Source organism: Apodemus sylvaticus, chromosome 1 (genome assembly GCF_947179515.1).
Source record: "Apodemus sylvaticus chromosome 1, mApoSyl1.1, whole genome shotgun sequence".
NCBI classification, from domain to species: Eukaryota; Metazoa; Chordata; class Mammalia; order Rodentia; family Muridae; genus Apodemus; species Apodemus sylvaticus.
Window position 1 is genome coordinate 7,431,942 of NC_067472.1, and position 17,295 is coordinate 7,449,236.

A 17,295-nucleotide genomic window follows, 5' to 3' on the forward strand; every position below is an offset into this window, starting at 1 on the left:
GCGGAGCCAAGGCAGAGCTAGGGGAAGTGAGACGTGGAAAGTAGGGGCGGGGCTCGGGGAGGGGGCTCCGATGTTGGCGCATGCGCGCTGGTCTTGGGAGCCGCTCGGCAGCCAGCCAGGGTGGGGGTAGATGGACAGGGCCGGGTTGTGAAAGCCGGTGGAGGGCTGTGCTGGGGTGGGAGCTGGGGTGCGGCTGGTGGACCGGACCTGCCCATCCTCTCCACAGGGCGACTTAGCCCAAGCGAAGGCTGTGGATTTCCTGAGGACCCCACCATTTCTGGGAGTCTGGAAGAATCTGCAACCTCAAGGCATGGCTCCTACCGCGTGTCCAAGTGCTGAGGAAGTTCCTTGCAGGAAAGGCCTAACCCCTTTGAGATAAAAATCGCTCCCATTTCCCAGATAAAGAGATACAAAATCTGAAGTCCCTTTGCTAACCAGCCAGGCCACTGTTGGCGCTTGCATTCTTTCCAAAGCTAGGTTTGATTTGACACAGCCCTGTATAGCTGTCTTCTGGAACCTTTCCTTCTGGCTGCCATCTCTAGCCTTCATTTTGTCTGGGACGTTATCTCCTGAGATAATGTGCAGTACCGTATGTTCTCCCTGTGCATTGGAAAGTGACTGACCTGTTTCTCTGGCCTTGTTTACCTTTAGCCTGAATGGCAATACCAGAATGTTTTCTCTTGGTCTTTTTCAAAAGACTGAACTGCTTAATAGCAACCACATCCCCTAAAGTGGACCTTTCTACCCAGTCTCCTCCTGCCTGGTGTTATCTAATGCTCTCTCTCTCTCTCTCTCTCTCTCTCTCTCTCTCTCTCTCTCTCTCTTATTCACACACACACACACACACACACACACACACCTTCACAAGCACCCCACTGCCTCCCCGGAGCGCTTGCTTCTCAGCAGGCGCCTAGAGCCCACAGTGTGCCTATAGGCTTCGAGGCTATGCCTGCACACCCTTCCTAACCCATGAATACCCCTCCTCCTGAACGCACTTGGACAGCTCACCACCCTGCATCCTCCCTCGTGTCTTGCCAAGTCTTTATCGTATCATCTTGAAATGTCTCTCCTAGTTGGCATCTCTGCCTAGTACATCCTGTCCATGTCTCTCAGCCTCCCTCAGCCTTTATCGAATCTCATGCTAATATGATCAATTTTCTGAAACCCTACTCCGCAGAGTACCAGCCAGTCTGCAGGGACGAATGATGTTCCCTTAATGGGATTCACCTGAGTCCCAGTCCCGGCTTGTCTCGTGACAGCCGTGTCTCACTCGCCCTTTGCATCGTGTGCTTGAGAGGTGCTTTGTAGATGTATTATACCCATGTAATAAATGTTCGAGCTCACAGAGAGTCCCAGGAGTCGGCAGTCATCACCAGCACTTGCTCAGGACATCTTCACCTGGCCACCATCTAAAGTGTCACTTGACACGTGCTATATCCAGGCTTTATAAGACAAATATCCCAAAGTTAGGAAATAAAAATATACAACTCCCATTTTTAAAAGGGCATCGTGGACCTTTAAAGGTATCTGTTTGGGGAATCTGCCCTGGGAAAAAGGGTCGAATTGAGAAGAAAACATTCGCATCCTTTTGTTTACCATCTCAACCCTCACTCACCCTGATACCTGAAAGCCCCAAACTAACCTTAGTAGGTAGTTGATCGGTTTGGCCAAGATAGGAATAATGTTCTAGCCCCAGCTGCCTTCTCTCTATAGCAACCCCACTCCCTCCCGAAGACTTCTGTCTCTTTACCAGTAAAAATTCAGAAGTACATAAATTTTGCAATATTCTAAGTATCCTGAAAAAAAAATGTAGAGGAGAAACAGGTTCATGGCCACATCTTAGAATGAACACCTTTCAACAAAGTTAGATTTTGCTTTACTCCTAACTCTTTGGCAACTCTGGTGGCCAGCCTATGAAACTCAACGTCTTATTTATTTGAACTCAGAACTCTTTTTTTTTCCTTCAAGATATCCTGAAACGTGTTGCAGGATATATACATGGAATATGGATGATAACAGCCACTATCACCGACATTCCTTCCAGCCACACTGGACCCTGTGTTTTTACAGCTAAATGTTCTAAAAGAATAAACATGAAAGAAATGCACTAGAAATAGGAAAGTAACCAAGTACCAAGAACCCTTGCCTAGCAAATCAATCTGCAAGCATTTATTGGCTGCCTATTCTGTGAAAAGCACCTAATCAGTCCAGCTGTGTTCTTGGCAAAAGGCATTTTCTATACGAGGAGAGCTAGCACTCACAGCCTAGGGCTTACCTGGCTTCTGGGCCGCCGTGTGTATTTTCACCTCACATTATAAACTCTCATAGACTTTCTCTCCCTCAAAGCCCTTTCCCTATGGGCTTAACAGTAGTAACTTTGCTGTTAGATAAGATTCCTCTGTCTTCACTCACTCTATCCAGGACAATGAAATCGTAATTTCCACTTCCTCTCAAAAACAATTTGTTCCAGGGATGAAAAGGAAAGAAAAGACTATAACAATAACCAAGGACAAGCCACCTGTTCCGGAGGGACAGCAGAGCCTTTGCCGTGTGCTCAGATAGACATTAAATACCTCCTTTTCCCAGCATGCCTCAGTGGTAAGATGCACAGAGCAGGTGTATGGCTTGCTAAGGTTTGTGTGAAGACGAGAAATAAAGTTTCTAGTTTTTGATTTAAAGTTATTGACTTTGTTCCTAACTGCATTGCTTTGGACATTTCAACTTCCCTTCCCCAGATCACCTGAATGCCCCCAATAGCCTGGATTGTAAAAGAAGGCATATTCTACTTCAAGAGAGTTCTCTGGGATTTGTTCAAGTCCTGACACCTTGAGAGGCTCCGCCAAGAACTTAGCGCCGCAGGAGTCCTGGGAATAAAGAACAAGAGACAACCGAATTTTCCTCTAGTATCGAGAAAGGACTCACTCATTGGGGTATGGGCAAAATAAGAGTCATGCTCAATCTAGGGTCTGTCTGTGGATGCAAAGCTTTGATAATAGAACTTCCCTCCATCCCACAGGCAAGAGTGACGGCAGATGCCAGGCATGGCGGTCACACCTGTGATTCTAGCAGTTGCAGAGACAAGAGGGCTGCCATGCATCCAAGGCCAGCCTTGGCAACAGCATGAACCCATCCCCTAATCAGAAGAAGGGCAGAGAGAAGGCTGATGTTAGGTTTGGCACATGTGTAAATGGCCTAGAAATACAGAAATGGAAGGCAAGCTGCCGAGGATCCCGCCGTGACCTCGAGGCTCCTGACAGCCTTTCCGTGCCCTGGACGAAGCCACATTTGAGATCTGACTCTCAGCATCATTCTCGCCCTTGCTTGAAACTGAAAAACATCCATCCTTCCGCAACGAGAGTAGTCCACTTCTTTCCGGCAATCTTGCAGATCCGCTTGGCCTCGGCACCAGCTGGCCTCTTGGCCCCCTCTTTCGGAAGACAAGATTTTAGGAATTTCCACAAGGAGCCATATCTCCTTTGGCACAAACGGTGAAACTTGAAACATGGCCTGAAGAGGAAGCCGCAGAAAGAATCGCAGGGAAGATGGCTGGCATTTGCACTGCTTTAAGGACTACCGAGCGTCTCTGTAGACTTTGACCACTTCCCAGTGTGTGGGTAGGACATTCTGTGCTTTAGAGGTGACAGGGGTGAAGCAGAGCCGATCGCTAGTAATCACGGCGCTTTTATGGAGAGCAAATTTGGGGGATTCCCTACTTCAAACCTTTCATTCGATGAGCAGAGAATCAGATGCAGAGGAGTTTAGCGAGTTGTCCATCCCCTCATAACCAGTTAGAATCAAAGCTAGGATAGGAAACCCGGTTTAGGTGCACAGGCCACGTAGGGATCATATGGACAGGAAGACTGACTATCTGGAAGCCAGGCTGCTCAGCCTTGAGTCTTTCCAATGACATCAGATGTCTGCTCTCCTACCATCTTAAAGCCTGGGAAGGGAAGGGAAGGTTGGAGTAGAGAGGAAGCCCATGACGTTAAAAGTGCTTCATAGGCGTCTCCAAGAATCTCTCTGGGCAAGAAGACCACGGTACGATCAGAAGCCCAGCACAGGTAAGCAGATGCCCAGGAGTGCTGAGTAGCTCAGAAGCCACCTCAGCAGTTTGGCTCTGAGAGCCTTTCACGGCTTGTTGGCCAAATGAGCCCTGCTATCTTAACATGTCAGTAACAAGCTCAACTTGGAATGAGGAAAGCCATAAAAACCTTTTCCCTGGAAAATAAAATAAAAGTTTGCCACCTCTGCACCTACACTTGCCCAGATGTCCAAGCCCGTACAGAGTCCAGCGCCTCAGACCCTTGCAATGATCAGTTGGGGAACCCCATGTCTTCCTGTGCTTACTACCATTGGTGTTCGGCTCCTCCCGTTGCATCTCTGGCGACTCTATTTGCATTCTTTTGGAAGCTGGGCTCTTGGCCAGGCTTCACATGTCTCAGAATTAACCCTCTCATCTCTCCGTCGCGTGTTTGAGGACACGTAGTCGCCATTGTCCTCCCTCGACACCCCCCCCCCCCCCCCCCCGCCCCAGACGCCAAACATAAGGCTAATAGCATCAAGGAAGCCTCAGAGAGAAATAGAGATTGTTTTTTCATGGCAGTAAATAAGAGTAATGAACGTCCCAGAGCTGTGATTCAAAGAAGCAACTGTACTAGGAAATGCAGGGTGCTGGGTAGGCTCAAGAGCAAAGGGATGATACACCAAAGAACTTGAAGCTGATTAACAGAGTTAATCAAACTTCTGTTTACCCTGAACAGAAAATAAAGTTAATGACAAGAAAAAGTGGAAAGCCAGAAAATGATATTTTAATGCATATTTTATGAGTCTCTGTGCCTGTGCAGTTACATGTTGTATACACACATGTGAACGCTGGAGGACAACCTCAGGTGGCATCAGCAAGAACATCCTCCACCTCCTTAGAAACAAGGCTTCTCATTGGCCCAGAGCTCACCAATCAGGGCACATGGCCGACCAGCAAGCCCCAGTCCTCCTGGCCCCACCTCCCTGGTGCTGGGCGTGTCAGCCACATCACCATGCCAGGCTTTGTGTATGAGCGCTGGAGATGGACCTGAGGTCCTCGTGCTTGCAAGGCAAGCTCTTCCCGCACTGAACTATCCCCAGCCCCTAGACATCAGACTCCATGGAAGGGCAGAAGCAGAGGAAGGGCATGGAGGAGGTCTAGTGAAGACCTTGCCCAGAATACAGGAGAAGAGACCAAACCCAAACCCAAAAGAAAGAGCAGTCTGGCTCCAGGCAAGCGACAAGCGACTGGTCTCACCAACTGCTGTCGCCTTCCTTCTTCCCCATATGATCCTTTGCTTGTGGCTTGTGCCTCTCCTTATGTTTGCAATACGCACACGCGCACACACACACACACACCTTTCTCTTCTTTCCAAAAATCTAGGAGGACCACTTCCAACTAGAAAAACTAGGCCTGACATTTATAAACCACGTCTCCATAAAATCCCCAGACTCTGCCACTGAGCATAACCAGGGACTTAGCTGGCAGTATTTCTGTACAAAGGACAAAGTGTCCTCCAAATAGGACCTAGCAGGCAGTAAGTTCCTCTGGGAAAGAAAAGTAGCTGCAGAGGGGACAATATTGTTACATACATACATGTGTGTGTGTGTGTGTGTCTGTCTGTCTGTCTGTCTGTATCTATGTGTGTCTGTGTGTCTGTATCTGTGTGTGCCTGTGTATGTGTGTATCTATGTGCATGTCTATATATGTGTCTGTGTATGTGTGTGTCTATGTGCATGTCTATATATGTGTCTGTGTATGTGTGCATTTCTATATATGTGTTTGTGTGTCTGTGTGTATGTATGTCTATGTGTATGTATGTTTATATGTTAGTGTCTGTGTGTGGCAATATCTGCGAGTATGTGTGTCTATGTGTCTATGTATGTCTCTGGGTATATGTGTCTCTGTGTGTGTCTCTCTTTGTGTGTGCCTGTGTCTGTGTGTGTATGTATGTGTCTGTATCTATGTGTGTATGTATCTGTGAGTATGTGTGTGGTGTTTTTAGATAATTGTCTTTGAAGGCAAGAAATCTAGGTCAATGATTTATTGATGCACTTCAAATGGTGTAAAAAGATTCTAAATTTTATGCAAGTTTAATTATGAATGTGCATTTGATGCCACAACTGCTTCATAATATTTTTCTAAAGACAACAAAAACAAAAAATTCACATCACCAAAATGGTCAAGGCTGAGGAAATGCTGTGTTGTAACGTTTGGGTCTCGGGTGTTTCAGGGTGAGGGCCCCGCCAGGGTGGCCTACCCTGCTTTCCTCTCCCCTGCAGGTCAACCCAGGAGCAGCCCTGGGTTAGGTGTTAGCTGACTTTCCCAGGGAAAGGCTACACCCACTGTGAACATCTTTACCAAGCTGCTTAACAGGTTAGAGCCTCCTCGACTGTGGAGAGGTTGGAATGTCGCAGGTCCAGAGATAACTTGTCCCGGACTGTTAACTCCTTAAGTGGCAATTTATTGCCTACCTCTGTGAATGGCCGCACATCCTTGTGACTTTTAGTTAAATTTTGTTGGAATGTGCAAACGATGCCCTAGCTTCCCGCCAACCCAAAGCTGAGAATGTCGCCAGACAGCATGTAAGACCCAAGTCGAGAGCTTTCCTTTTCCTGTAACTGTCACCTCGGGAACCCACTAGTATATTTGAAAAGTAGTTTATGACCTTTGTTCTGTCAGCATTTAAAAAAACCACCACCACCACCACCAACAACAACAACAACAACAAAAACAAACAACTACTGGAGCTGGACAATGGTGGTGCATGCCTTTAATTCCAGCACTTGGGGCAGAAGTGGCCGGTCCTCTGGGTTCAAGGCTAGCCTGGTCTACAGAGCAAGTTCCAGAATAACCAGGGCTACACAGAGAAACTTTGTCTTGAGACAAACAAACCAAACCAAAAACTAACTGGAACTGTTCCCATGTTGAGACTGGTATTTGCAGTAACCTAAATTTGTTTTCTCGGGTCATGATCCTATTTGACTCCAGAATACATTATCTCTTATTCCCTTTGAGGCAAGAATGATGCGTTTATTTTACATTATTACAAAGCATCTGTAAAGGAACCCCGTCTTTACTAGGACAGCGGTGGAGATGCTGCCTTAGGACACCCCAGTAGCTACTCTGGTTATGTATGGCAGCTGCCTCCACTGAAGCAGTATGCCAGCAGCGGAAATGGAATCTCCACAAGCTTTCTAAACAAAAGGCACAGCCACATCACTCGTGAATTATTGTTTAAAATCCTTGATGTTCCTGGGAAGGAACATCATCTGGTTCCTCTGGAAATATGCTCTGCAGTGTTCCACGAGTTTCCTGTGACTTTCTGTAACCCGGTATAGAGTGAACACCTGATCCTGGCCCTCTTTGTGCACATTTCCTTGCGGAGTGCACGCTGGAAAACACCGACTCGAGAGAATGAGTTCGATGCGCTTTCCAGGTCCACACCGGGGTCCTTGTGTGTGCCGCCTTAGGTCTCCATTCCACGATCTTCTAGAGTTAGAGATGGTCTTGGTTCTCCTGATGTGGGAGCTAAGGACCAGAGTCAGATTGTCTGGAAGATCAGCACACATTCTTAACCACTGAGCCATCTCTCTAGACCCCCGAAATAATCTGAGTTGGCAGATGATTTAAGAGTCTGCTTCTAGGCAGTCCTTGGTCTGTATTTACATACACTGACAACCAGGAGGTTGCATGACAGGTTTTGCTCATAAGCTTCCTTCTCTTAAATACCCTGTAGAGCAGCAGTGCTCAACCTGGGATCAATTCACAGAGGTCACCAAAGACCATCGGAAAACACATATCTACATCACAAGTCATAACAGTAGCAAAATTACAGTTATGAAGTAGCAACAAAAATAATTTTATGGTTGGGGGGGTCACCACAAGATAAGGAAGGTCACAGCATTAGGTTGAGAACCACACTGTGTTAGAGGCCTCAGGAAGAGGCTCAGTGGGTAAGAGTACTTGTTCTATATGCAGAGGACCAGAGTTTGATTCCCAACATCCACAAGACAGCTCACGACTATATGTGACTCCAGTTCTCAGGGATCTAAGACCTTCTTCTGACTTCCTTGGACACCTGGCACACATGTGGCACACACACTTACACACTGGCAAAACACTCATACACACTGAAAATAAACCTTAAGAATCTTTTAGAGATATAAGGCAGGTGTTAAGACTCTAGAACCAAGAGGAACCAACACTGCAAAACTTTGTCAGCTTTACGCGTGGTGAGCACAGGATGACTGACTGGCTGGCTAGAGGCTGGAGACATTGATGGAACTGGTTTATTTGAAGCTATATAACTGCTTTGAAACCAAAGTTTACCAAGCATGATCACATGACCTTAACAGACAAATGTGACTTTCTCCAAAGGAGCAGTTGTTCCCAAAAATATCGTTACCCTCTAGAAGTAGCTCTCCTAGCTTGGAGTGCTGGCTCTAGCTCTCTTTAACGATGCCTGAGTCACTGACAGCACCGAGCAGCTTTCCCAGGGAGTACCACAGGCCTGGGAAGACGTTTAAAAGTATTGCCTATGAAACGGCTCCAGCTCTTGCACAATATTTAGGGAAGTAGCCTGCGGTGGTACATTAAGGCCGTGTTTGCTTTCTGAATCCTAAGTCCAGGAAGTCTTATAAAATTTCTGCAGGCAGGGAGAAGGGGGAAGATCCATTTGAAAGTAGAGGCCACAGGCCTGGAGGGAGCAGGGCCAGCAACAAGCTAGAACTTGTTCCACAGAAAAGCTTGTTCCCAGCCACAGCGGTGGCGGTTTATGTGACCTGGTCCCCAGGGAGGACCGCGTGTCCAAGCAGGCTGTGCTTGGCGCAGCCTCCACCTCATACAAGAAACCTTTAGAAAACACCAGTCTTATCTTCTCTTTGCTCCTTAGCCTCATGAAACCTAAACGGGTTACTTCCCAGATGAACTTTGCTCAACAAATCCTCACTTTGAGCGAGTTACCTCACACCCCACTGTCCTCGGTCTCTTCTCCTGAAAACAGAGAGAAGTGTGGCACCTTTCGCGCTAGGGCCAAAATTCGAATTAAACAAAATAATATTTGTAAGGTTCTTAGTGGGAAGCCTGACATCTTGCAACACCTAATAAATAATAATGTTTGCTTGCTATCTGTATTTACTTATCAAATCCTGACTGAGTCTTTAGAGGCTGAGCCAGGGTAGACAGGTTCCACCATTCCGTAGCAGCCTTTGTAGCCTCATGCTGGCCTCTGAACTCAGCTTTTTGTTTTGACATTGGTTCTTCCATTGGAATTGTAGATTTCTGAAAGGCCAGAACCTTGGTGCATGTAGGCGGTTACCAATAAATGTTTAGGAAAAGAGTAAAGGAACAAATGAAACTTCTATTATCTGTACATGAGCTATCTGGGGCTCTCCTTAGGGTTTTGCTTCTGGGTTTGGCCCAGGGCATCCCTGTCATTTTCGGGGCCTGCAGGGAGCTGCTCAGAGAAAAGTATTATAAGCAGGTTTCGGCTTACTGTGTTGTGAACATGCAAAGAGGGGGACTGGTGTCCTTCTCTCCTCCCCTGGCCCACAGCGTGTGTGTGTGTGTGTGTGTGTGTGTGTGTGTGTGTGTGTGTGTGCGTGCATGTGTGTGTGTGTGTGTGTGTGTGTGTAAGCTGAAGTTCTCCAGGGCTCAAGCCACCCTGGATTCCAAGCATGATCAAGTTGACAAGCCCAGTTGGCCTGGGCTGAGGCAGAATTGATTGTTCTGGCTCAGCCCAGAGGACAAGTCTTCTTCCGACTAGTGAGGCCTGCTTCAGAGAAAGAGCCGACAAAAATAAAAACGAGGGTGGCAACAAGCTGCACAGGAAGTCGTGGGTCTGGGAGCCAGAACAGAACACAGTTGTTTAGGTGACTTGCCACCAGAAACGCTCGGAGAGCAGACACAGAGCCAGACCTGAAGCCTCTGCATTCAGGAGTTCCTTCACTCAGAGGCTGAGCCTGAATACTGCTGTGGTTGGGCAACTCTAGGCTCCGGGCCACCTCTACCAGAAAACTGGGTTGATCATCAACAAGTCTGCGCTCTAAGGCTCACTCTCCTTATCTGGGAGCCATTGGGAGAATTACAGAAGACATGCATATGCTAAAAGTAAAAATTTGCATAAAAATATTCTTGTCATTATTAAGCACTGAAAGTGAAAAAAGCCAAGGTCTTTACAATTTTACTATAGTCACAACACTCCTACACACACACACACACACACACACACACACCACATGCATCAAGCACATATGACATACAATACAGACACATATGCCAGACACATGTACGTCACACACAACACCCCCTCCCCCCCCCCGACACTTATGAAGCAACAACTGTACGGTTCTCCCATTGGCTGTCTGTTCCCTAACTAGAAACAGATTGTCTCCCACTCAACCGCTTCTGGACCACAGTTCCTCTAAATGTGGGCCTGCTCACGAGGATTTTGTTTCCCTTTTTCAATCCATAGTGACTAGACACTCTTGGGGGGGGGGGTGCCCTCTGCAGCCCTGACTTTTTCATTAGTTCACAAGTCTAGGAACCGAGGAGATACCTAAAAAAAAAAAAATGCATAGGGACTCTGCCACTTACTGGCTACTATGTGCCTAGCATGAAACAGTGTCTCTGTGCCTTTGCCAAACCCAGAAAAATACTGCCATTATCCTCTTTGTACAACAGATAAAGAAACCTAGGCTAAGAGGTTAAAAAACAAACAAAAAAACAAAACAGAACAACTTGCCTATCTATTCCCACCCGAGCAGTGACAGGCAGGGCCGGGATCTAAGCTGTCTATCAAACACTGAGTTTTCTGCTGTCTTCTGCTGCCTTGTGACACCAGACCTAGTTCAGGCCCTCAAAGAATCCCTTATCCCCTGCCCTGAATACAGTCCAGACCATTTTTCTTTCATATTTTCATGTAGGCTTTGCTTGGCCCAAGCCCCCCATGCCTCCCCTTTGCTCTCTTGGAGTGAGAGGTTCACAGGCAGAGAAGGCCGGAGACCCTCCACTTCCCTTGCCCCTAGCACCAAGGGCAACACAAACTTCTCACCGGAAAACACCACAGCCAGCAGACAAAGGCTCTATGTGATGTTCAGTTACCTGCCCACTAGGTCATCTGTGAAAAGCCCCAGCTAGGGGATCTGGGGGATCTGCTGCTGGGCTCAGACAGGCAGAGTTCATAAACAGCTTCTCCAGCCACATAGCTGGAGGAATGGACTGCAGCCAGCTGCTGCCTGTCTGGGTGCCTAGACCCTCCCAGGCCTGGCCAGCCAGAGCCGTTTTCTGGGAAAACAGCAAAGCGGCTGGATCCTCCGGTGTGGGGTTATGGACTCATTCATGGGATGAAAAAGAAAGGCACTTCCATGTCAGGGAGGGCCTGGCTTAAATCCCAGCTCTCCACCTCTTACCTGACTTCTCCGGGCCAAATATTGATTCTCTTGGTTATAAATGAAGCTAGCCACACTGACTGACTGTCCAGCCTTGACTTTCTGTCTCCTTGTATTTTGGAGGAACTGAGGCACATGACACTGAGGTCTCTGTCTACAGTGTTCTCTGGGCATGCTACAGTGGAGGTGTTCTTCCTGCAGTGGAGAATTTGGGAGCCTGGCAACAGCTCTAAGAATGAACCCAACCCAGTGGCTCTGTCCCTGGTTTACTTCAACTTGAGCATCCGACAATGACTAGCCTAGTAAGGCTTTGAGTACAAAGAGAAGCAGAGGCCTTACCCTGAAAACGTACAGATTAGACCAGCAGGAAAAATATGGCCCACAAAAATAAATATGTGTGTGGTGAGGAGTGAGGAGTAAGTACTTCAGGAGCGCCATAGATCATAGCCTAGGAAGGGGGAATGCAAAGAGTGGGGCTTACGGCTGGGGAGGGAGGGAAAGCCACAGCTAATCTCTCAGGTTCTTAAGTGATAGGCCAGACCTGAGAGGACCAATAGATAGCAGCTTGGGGCCATGGGAGTGGAGTAGGGAAGAGCCTTTTGTTAGCCCCCTATAGAATTTCCTGACTGGAAAAAAACAAAAACAAAACAAAACAAAAAACCAGAAAACATTTTCCCAATGGAAAATGTTTTTGTTGTTGTTGTTCCCTGAATGAAATAGCTCAGAATTTTTAAAAACCAAAAAATGCACAGTCACATAAGACAGAGGCTTGTTTGGTAGCTTTACTGTGGATTTCTTCTCCGCCCTCTCACCCAGCCATCTCCCTGCATGGGAGATGTAAAAGTGAGTATATTGCATTCAGAGAGTCCTTTCTTAGTAGACGGAGTCCCCTAGGACTTTTGCTACCCCAGTAGCTTGATTTGGCCAGCTCTCCACATGCTAAGTAGTGAGCCTTCTGGGGACAGGAAGCATCAGTGAGAAGCAGCTGGCTCCGGTTGCATGGTGCATGGTGTGTGTGTGTGTGTGTGTGTGTGTGTGAGAGAGAGAGAGAGAGAGAGAGAGACTAGGTGTTTTGCAGCTGACTTCCGTCTGAGGTGAATTGTGCAGCCCTGTGACTACCTAGAGAAGATAAGCTTGACTAGCCCCCTACAGGACCCAGCTGCAACAAACCACTGACACTCTAAAGGTAAACACAGCAATTCAGAAAACTAATTCCTGATGAAGCAGAGTCCTCCTGCCTTATCAGCAGAAGGGATCCAGGTGGTGGGTCATGGAACTTGGTTAAGCTTCCCAGAGACACAGCGTCTACCGAGCTGCTAGACAAACAGTCCAGGAGGGTTCTAGGGAGCTCTGCTCCAGCCAAGTATCCCCACGGGTGTCCTTAGGGCCCAACCTCAGGAGAGAGACACTTACTTGCCTTAACTGAGTCTTAACTTGTTCTTAACTGAGTCAAACCCTACTGGTATCCATTCTTCAGGTGTAAAGTAACAGGATCTCACCATTGTGAAAACCAAAAAGAAAATTCCCCTCTCAATGTTTTGTGAATGAACAAGAGAAAGAACCCCCATCAGCTCAGTCATTGTTCAGACAAAAGTCCCATTAGGTTTGCCCTTGGAGAAGGTGCTTTCTTTGTTTACATACTGACAATAGGTTTGGTTTTCCAGGCTTCCCAACATTGGTTGGGACAAGTGATTATTAGCATGAGTTTGGCTGCTGAAGAGAAACACAATGATTATCTACCAAGGAACTGTTAAAAGGCAAAAGGAAGGAAAACAAAGTGTAGAAAGAAGGAAGACCCCTAAATGCAACAGGACCAGTTAGCTCCTGGGTCTGTACCAGTCAGTCACTCACCACTGAGTGGAAGGGTTGGTTGCTCTAGAGGCTTTGAAGACATTTCTAATGGTGGCCCTGAGGAGTTTAACAAGGCAATGCGTTACAGAATGTTATTTTAGAAAATAAATTATCCTCAAATATCTCCCCTTATTAAAGTTTGAGTATTTAAAGGGGAAACTCTCCAGTGTTGACCTCCTGACCCAGGAAGCAGTAAGCCTCTTCCACAGTGTTCTGCCTACAGTTAGGCCAGCTGACTGCATATCAAGTGTGGCCCAGGGATCCCACAAAAAGTCAGAGACAGAGACCTTACTCAAAAGGAATAAAGGCAACCCAAGCTAACCACTGGGGTGCAGATGGGCAATCACATTCTTGCCCAGCGGTATCTGCAAACAGATCGGATGGTCCAAACAAGCATGCTCCTTGATCAGTTGGCCCAGGATGCAAATCTGTTTGACCTTTACTCATGGTTTTAGAGGGTGAATTTCCTCCCAACACATGTGGTTTACCCTGTATGGGAGGAGAGGGGGTGGAGCAGGAAATAAGATTTGTGGCCAGACCAAACACCTAAGTTCAAGGAGTTGATCTGTTGTCATTACATCTGTGTGAATCCTGTGGGTTTTTAGAGAAATGGAACCAACTGAGCAGGTGTCTCTGCTGTGTATCAAGCCCAATGTTTGAGGGCAAAAAGTACCAAAGTGCCCAGGACAACCTCCAGCCTTCTTGCCAAGGCTGCTAGGCTCATGGGAAGTCCTGGTTATAAAAGTACCTTCTTGACACTGTTTCTCTAAATATATTTCAGTGTACAGATAAACATCATTTATGTACAACAACACAAACATACAAATAAAAAGAAACAAAATTTAGAAGCATTTGCAATCCCATTATAAATAACCAGTTACCATGTATATTAATAACCACTGTTAACAAGCTGTCATGTCACACATATAAATGAGTGCATTAATGAGATATTTTTTTAAATTAAAAATAAAAATCTTCCAGAAGGACTGCAAAATGCCACCTTTGGGGCAAGTCACAGAACTGACAATCACAAATCATAGCAGCTGCAGCTGCCTGCACTGGACTGGACTCATAAAGGGATGGACCCAGTCTGGAATGCACAGGGGAGGGTATTCAGGGGTCCCTAACCCTCACTGTTGAGCTATTGGCTACTGATAAATTCAGAGAAGGAAAATCATTGCCTTCAGGAAGGTCGGGCCACTGATGGACCCAGTAGGCACTATTAGATAGTTCTGATCCATTGCGTGACAAAACCAACCCAGAAGGCATTGGTCGGGATGAGGGAAACAAGTCTGGTCCCTTGTGGTCTCCAAGTTTTCAGGGAGACACCCTCACCTAGGCTGGATAATGTTTTCTCAAAGGAAACATAACTGTGATAGAACAGCAGGAGCCTTTGTAACTGCCCCAGCCTCAGGCTCCTGTAACAGGGGAATGGGCTGGAAAGAGAGCAGGCACTTAATAGGGATGGAGGAAGAAGAGATGGGGTATGGAGAGAAAATAAAAACATGCTGTGTATATGTATGACATCATCAAATAACAAAAGCAATGAAGAAACCATCTCCCCGATGCACTTAGAGATGAGAAAAGCAGCCGACAGTGAGGCCCTGACTTATCCTGCCAGCACAAAGCCCTCGTTTATTTCCAAATACAAACTCCTGTATGCCAAACGCATACAAGTACATAAGCAAAGCTTAAAAAATATTGCAAGAAAACCCAGGAGACCGTTTGCATAATGTGAGGATGAAGAGGCCATTTAAGCAAGATAGGAAGCCCAGAAGCAGACTTGAACACTGGAACATTCCTAACTCCTGCGTGATGATAGACAGTGAAAAATCAGAAAACAAATGCCAGGCTTGGGCGAAATATTTTCAGCAGACAGAGGATTAATATTTCTCACTAGGCACAGATGCCTGTGCCCACTACCGGCAGACTCTGACTTCCACCCCCACCCCTGGGTGCTTCAAATCATTGTCTTTTTCTCTCTTTCTCAGTGGACAGATTTCCACACTTACGTGTTCAAAGAGTGCCCAACTTGAACATCTTAAAGGGAAAATAAGCAAGGAATATAAATAAAGAATTCAGAGAAAAAGGCAATAGTTAATAAACACAAAAAAAGATGTCCAACCTTTCTGTTGTAAGGGAAATACAAAACTTCAAAAATTAATAGAACCCAGTGCTTGCGGTGATACATAGGAATAAGTGTTCACACACTGCTCTCGCGAGTTTAGATCAGCACACTGTAGAATAAGCCAATTTGGCAGGCTCTTCTAGAATTTTAAGGGTATCTACTTTCTGACCCACCAACAGCACTTTTGAGAGATTGAAATTACACAAATTCGCACGCGCATGTATGTTAACTGTGCTTAATGAACAAGCTGAATATTCATCAGTAGATTGTGTTAATGTCACATAGCAGGAAACACTAGTCAGTGAGAAGGATAGTTTGTGAGTATGGACTTTGATCTCATGCATATGATGTATTTTGAATAGAACACTTTTTTCTTTACCTATTTGTATCAAATATAAGCCTTGGGGAAGCCTGGAAGTATTAGAAGCAAATTGTTAATGAAATTTGTCTGGGGATGGGGAGTTAGTTATAGAAGAGAGGCATTTTCTCTATCTTCCTAATAGGCTCGATTATTATCTTGACGTTAGACATACATCTAACTTAGAGAGGTATCACATGTGGGGCTTAGGAGATGACTTAGTGGATAAAGGGCTTGCTATGCAGGCATGAGATGCACATTTGAATCCCCAGATCCCATACAATAGCTGAGCACAGCTGCACATGTCTATAACCCTAGCACTGCACTGATGGAGCAGAGGTTGGCAGATAACCGGCCAACTCATGTAGCTGAGCTGGTGAGCTCCAGATTCAGTGAGAGAATGTATCTCAAAAAAATCACAGGAGAATGATAAAGAAAAGCATAGGTGTGTATGTGGACATTCATGAGTGAGTATAAGTGTGCTGCTTGTATACATGCACATATACATGCACATATAACATGTATATATACACATGTACGCATACATGCACATATGCATGTATGTATATGCACATATATGTATACATATACATATATACATGCACAAATACACATATACATACACATTCACATATACACAAATACATGCACAGTTATACATATGCATGCACACATGTACATATACACATATACATGCCCATATAGACATATACATGCACATTTACACATACACAAGCACATATATGCATATTAATACACATATACATGCACATATGCACATATACATGCATTTATACATATATATGCACATATGCACATATACATGCATTTACACATATACATGCACATATGCACATATACATACACACTTACATACATATGCACATTTGCATATGCATCCATATGTATACATATAAATACACATATATATGTGCCAAATATGCATATTAATACACATATACATGCACATATGCACATATACATGCATTTATACATATACATGCACATATGCACGTATACATATGCACATACATATGCACATTTGCATATGCATCCCATATGTATACATATAAATACACATATGTATGTGCACATTTACACATATGCATGCACACTTAGACATATATGTGCACATTTATACATTCCAAGCTGTTACTTGCCAATTGACAAAGCACTAAGAGACAAATCCTGCACTCTAGGTAGTGTTCTCCTGACCCCCAAGCCTACCTTCATCCCACATTACCAAGCCATTCCCAGGGTGACTTAGCAAAAATAGCTTACACCCTTCTGCCTAGCTTCTTAAGGACCCACTCAGGCAGGGATTAGTCTGTAATCAGCCCCACAGTCATCTCCTGAGTGGCTTCTAATATTGATGAGCTAGGATTTCCTTGGCAAAGCTCCTTTTCCCACCCAATTCCCTTTTACAGAACTTCAGAATTACACGCGTGTGCTGGGATGGTCACGGAGACACCCGGATGTTCTTTCAAGGCTCTGTTTCCCTTGAAAACATATTATCTACTGCAAAACTGGAGAGCACAAGGGG